The sequence below is a fragment of the Phocoena sinus genome, chromosome 11 (assembly GCF_008692025.1).
Source record: "Phocoena sinus isolate mPhoSin1 chromosome 11, mPhoSin1.pri, whole genome shotgun sequence".
Classification (NCBI taxonomy): Eukaryota; Metazoa; Chordata; class Mammalia; order Artiodactyla; family Phocoenidae; genus Phocoena; species Phocoena sinus.
This window is the reverse complement of record NC_045773.1, coordinates 15,462,194-15,467,294: the sequence shown is the minus strand read 5'-3', so window position 1 is coordinate 15,467,294 and position 5,101 is coordinate 15,462,194. Positions and strand designations below refer to the sequence as shown.

Below are 5,101 nucleotides of genomic sequence, written 5' to 3'. Positions count from 1 at the left end.
ATTAAGTATTTTGAAGCTGCATTCATTTTTCTCCCTCCAATCTTGTCTCTCTCTTTGAGGTTGGAAAATTTCTGTTGATCTAGCTGACAGACTGGGTCCTGCCCTCTGGTTAAAAGCTATAAAATAGGAAACTCATCCAGTGCTGTTTCCTTCCTCTGGGTTTCTACCCTTTCCAGCATCTGCCTGTTTGGGAAAACCTTCCAGCGCTTTCAGTTATTACGTTTATATTCTATCCATTCTTTACAGATTTTTTTGTTTGCTTGCTTGTTTTTATTTTATTTGTAAGTTTTTATTATGGAAAATTCAAACATAAGCAAAAGAGAGAAGAGTTTGAGGACTCCCTCCACCATGACCTGTCACCCAGCTTCCAACAGTTAACTCATAGACAATCTTGTTTCAACAATAATGCTACTACTCACCCCTCATCCCAGATTATTTTGAATGACTCCCAACATCATATTATTTTGTTTTAAATATATCAGCATGTATCTCTAGATAGGGATTAAAAAAAAACCCACAATATCATTATCACAACCACAAAATTAACAATAATTCCTTAATATTACCAAATATCTAATGAGTATTCAAACCCCCTAGTTCTACATATATATAATTTTTTAAACAGAAAAATATGGAACACTTCACAAATTTGCATGTCATCCTTGCGCAGGGGCCATGCTAATCTCTGTATCGTTCCAATTTTAGTATATGTGCTGCCGAAGCGAGCACTCTTTACAGTTTTTATCTACAGGAGGGTTGGTCCTGAAAGGAACCATAACTAGAATTCCACAAGTTTACATTGGAAAGAATTTCTTACATTACAAATCTTTAAAAGTATAATTTTAGACTGTTTAATCATCATAAGGTTGCAGAATAATTCATTAGGTTGAACAGTGTGAAATCACCATGTTTGCAGGACTGACATAGGAGCAATTTCATATAATTCAACCTGGTAATTATGTTCTCATGTATTTATAATTAATTTTATCATTGAGTATTTATGGGCATATTGAGTTACCTGTACTTCAGGTTATTTACGTTGTATAGAGCCGTAGAAGTGGGAATCCTGGGTCCAAATTTATGGACATCCTTAAACTTATTGAGTATAATTGCTAATTTTATTATTTAATTTTAAAGCAATAATACATAATGTAATTATTTTTTCCTAAAATGGTTGCATGAATTAATGGTGTCTAAAATGACGTCTGTCCTAAAATTGGGTAATGCAATTATATTTGGGCTTTGCTTTTTTGTTTTGCTTATTTTCTTTAGCCAAAATATTATCAAGTTATTTACTTTGATTTATGTGCTATGGTTGTTCGTTATTATCTACATTGCATATATTCATGGTACTTGTCAATTCATGTATGTTTTCTTTGGATACTGTATCAGAATATTTTAGGGACCCTGGAATATTCCAGACTTGCATTATCAAATTTCTTCCTTTACTTATATTTGAGGATATTAAAAGCTGCTTAATTTTAGGAAACTTTTATGCTGGCTTCTTTATACAAGGTATGAAAAAATTTAACCATGTTTCCCATTTGTATTAGTGCGATGGACTGAGCAATAGGAAAAAGAATATAAGCCAATAAATTTTGCTTGTTTGGAGGAAACACTATATATCGGCAATATAAGGGTTATATAACACTCGTGCCAGTAGTTCTGTGTCCTTAAATGTTTTAGCATAAGCTGGCAAAAAACTGCCTGAGTGAGAAACACAAAAGATACAGCGGAAGATAGAAGAACTAATGCCTATATGATAAGGCAAATCTTTTGTGTCAATACAAACAGGGGATTCAGAATCCTTGCTGTGAGCTTATTGTACTGTGGCATAGGGTTTGGAATGCCTTACTGAGTTTGTCTGTTTATCATATTCTGAAAAACAACATGAAAAAATCGATTGATAAGTCTCATTTAACCCCTGAAAGAAAATAAATCCAGTGCAATGACTAAATAATTGAGTTATGGTTTCTGTTAACACAGTATAATATACTAGCAATTTGTGCTTTAAATGCATCTCTGCTAATTAATTTGTTTATTTTGCAGGAAAAAAGTCAAATGAAAGCATGAATTATGGCCACTAAACACTACAGGGAGAGGACTAATTGGTCCATGGCTCATTTTTAAAGAGCTAAAAATGTGCCCCCAAAGAATGTACTATTATGTCATAATTTTTTACAAAAGTAAAGTCCACATACATCTAGATTTATGCCAAACTTTAAGAATGACTTAAAACAAGGATGACAAATACCTGTGGCACATGAGAATCATTTCTTGTGTAATATCAATGACAGGCATCATTAATAGATCACTTTGTCCTTTCCTGCTGAACTCAGATATAGGGTGGAATCCTTTGGACAGAGTATTTCAGGGAGTCATTGCCAATCAGATCGGTGATCTCATGAAAGGAAGACACTTTGCCATGCACATCCCTTTTACTAAACAACTTAGCCCAAGAGAATAATCTTACTTGGGCATTTATAGTGAATAAAAATGATTTCGATCACAAGAAACAGGAAACCAATGCAAACTATTTTATGTAAAATATTTTTCTGCTCACCTAGCTACAGAGTCAAGATGTATTCCAGTTTCAGCTTTTAATAAACAATGAACTTTCAGCTTATTTGAAGGTCTAAGTCTTCAAATAAGAATGTCAAGTAACTGTCTCTCTCCTTTTCTTTTCCCTGCGGTGCCTTCATTGTCAGGCGTGCTCTAAGTGTTGATAAAAAACAGCCTCACTTACCTCATGCCTGCTAAGCAATCCTCAGTTTCTATCCCCATTGCTCAGAGTGAGTCCAAGGTAGGTCTCTCATTGGCTCCTTTTGAACCTGCCTTTCATTGCTCTGATCAGAGGGATAGAAAATATTGGTTGCTCATGCCTGTGTCACGTGGACCAGAGGTAGATAAGAAGCATTGCACTTAGCCTCGACTCAGCCATATAAACACAGGGGGATGTTATTCTCTAAAGCTGGTTGAGCTCTATGAATGCAGATAAATGCCAGGCAAACAAAAAAATAGCACTGTCCACTGCAGCTTCCATTCTTATTTTCCTTTACTATTCTGAAATCATTCTGATGACAGAGATCACAATTGTATTCGTTAGGGAAAAGGTTAAACGGTTATAATAAAGAGACCCCAAAAGACATTGGCTGAAAGAAGAGATAAAGTCATTTCCTGGTAAGAAGTGGGCTCCAATCCATGGAGTCATCCAGCGACTCAGGCTAAGGGGTGTTTTTTGGTCTTCTTCAACATAAAACTTTTACCACTGCAGGCTAGCTAGAAGGTAAAAGAGCTGTGAAGCTAGATTATTTTTAAGTAGATGACCTGGAAGTTGCCAACTACATTTCTCCTCATGTCGCTTTAGTGAGAACTTAGTCTTGGGTTCAAACTTGGTCACGAGGGAAACTGGGAAATGTAGTCTTTTGGTAGGTGGCCATGTGCCCAGGAAGAAAAAAATCAGAAGGAACAGATTTGGGGGTGAGGCAGGAGAAGGGAGGAGAGCAAACAACATCCTGCCACAAGGTCCTTTTTTTTTTTTTTTTTTAATTTTATTTATTTTTGGCCGCATTGGGTCTTTGTTGCTGCGCATGGGCTTTCTCTAGTTGCAGCGAGCGGGGACTACTCTTCGTTGCAGTGCGCGGGCTTCTCATTGCAGTGGCTTCTCTTATCACGGAGCACGGGCTCTAGAGTGTAAGCTCAGTAGTTGTGGCACGTGGGCTCGGTAGTTGTGGCTCGCGGGCTCGGTAGTTGTGGCTCACGGGCTTCAGAGCACAGGCTCAGTAGTTGTGGAGCACGGGGTTAGTTGCCCTGTGGCATGTGGGATCCTTCTGGACCAGGGCTCAAACCCATGTCCCCTGCACTGGCAGGTGGATTCTTAACCACTGTGCCACCGGGGAAGTCCCCTGCCACAAGGTCTTATATTAAGGAGAGCCACTGGTTCTCTCCTTTTTCTCTAACATGTTTACTTCATGTTGACAGTGGTAAAACCTATTGTCCAAAATCAACTGGACAAAATAGACAGGCAAAAAGGATAAACTAAGTCCTTTACTTCGACTAAACTATTTGTCTCTGTAAATGTCAGAGACAAAATACCCTTATTCTTGTGGTATCACTCACCATCTGACTATTCAGCCTACGTTTATTTGCTGTAGCAGAATTGGAATAAATAAAATTGTCTTCCAAGATGGCAGTGGCTTGTCATATTCTAAAATGACACAAGATTAAAAACTAGGAGATCTTTCAATTTTTTCTAGGCCACTAACCGGTTGTACAACCTTGAGAAAATTTCTGAACCTTACCCATCTCAGGTGTCAATATAAAAAGAAGTTGTAGGAGAATATTTTATCTGAGGTCCCTATCAGATTGAAAAGATTTTATATTATGTTGGAAGTAGAGAGGTTTAGATGAAATTCCCACCCTCCCAAAATACCAGGGTTTTCCCGCAATAAATGTGAATTCATTCTATAACACAGTTCACAGGTCTTTGAGACAAAATTTGATTGACTAGGACTTTAGAGCAATCACCAATAGGAAAGTGAGCTAGCCATAATTGTCAGTTGGGCATTTCTGGTTGGAGGATAGGAAATCTTTCTCATCTCCACAAGAAATCAACAAATGCCCTGAAGCCTGAGATTTGGCAAAATACAAGCAATGTCTTAGCTATGTAAGTATAATGTTATTAATGACCAGAACATTAGCTAGCCCTTTTAGAATCCAGTTAAAGTATCTGGTTCCATGACCTCCTAAGGGTGAATCACACATATTAACGATCCACAGAATGAAATACAAGATTTTATCTTTTTATTTGTTCCAGAATTATTGCCCTTTGATTTTTAACACATGTCGTTTGTTCTCACATTAAAGGACAGGTTAAAGGAGTATCGACTCTGTCATTTTAAGTCCTCAGAGTTAATACGGTCTTCTTTAGCTTGATTAATATCTAAGCCGAAGGTGTCTGCTTTGTACTTCCAAGGTTGCCTTTGAGGGTTTATCCCTCAGTGGAACATCCGGCTTTCCTTTTTTATAGCAGTTGGCCAGAAAACCTCTGTCGATCTGTGACTATTCTGAACTGATAGACTGAAATGCCATTTCCAAAACT

At 37.3% G+C, this 5,101-nt stretch overlaps 1 non-coding gene across 1 annotated transcript; it reads right to left on the bottom strand.

The window, feature by feature from the left end:
• Positions 1-625: 625 nt before the first annotated feature.
• LOC116762998 lies at positions 626-729 on the bottom strand. Its single transcript, XR_004352415.1, has one exon. It is a non-coding gene; the product is annotated as a U6 spliceosomal RNA (small nuclear RNA).
• Positions 730-5,101: the final 4,372 nt, after the last annotated feature.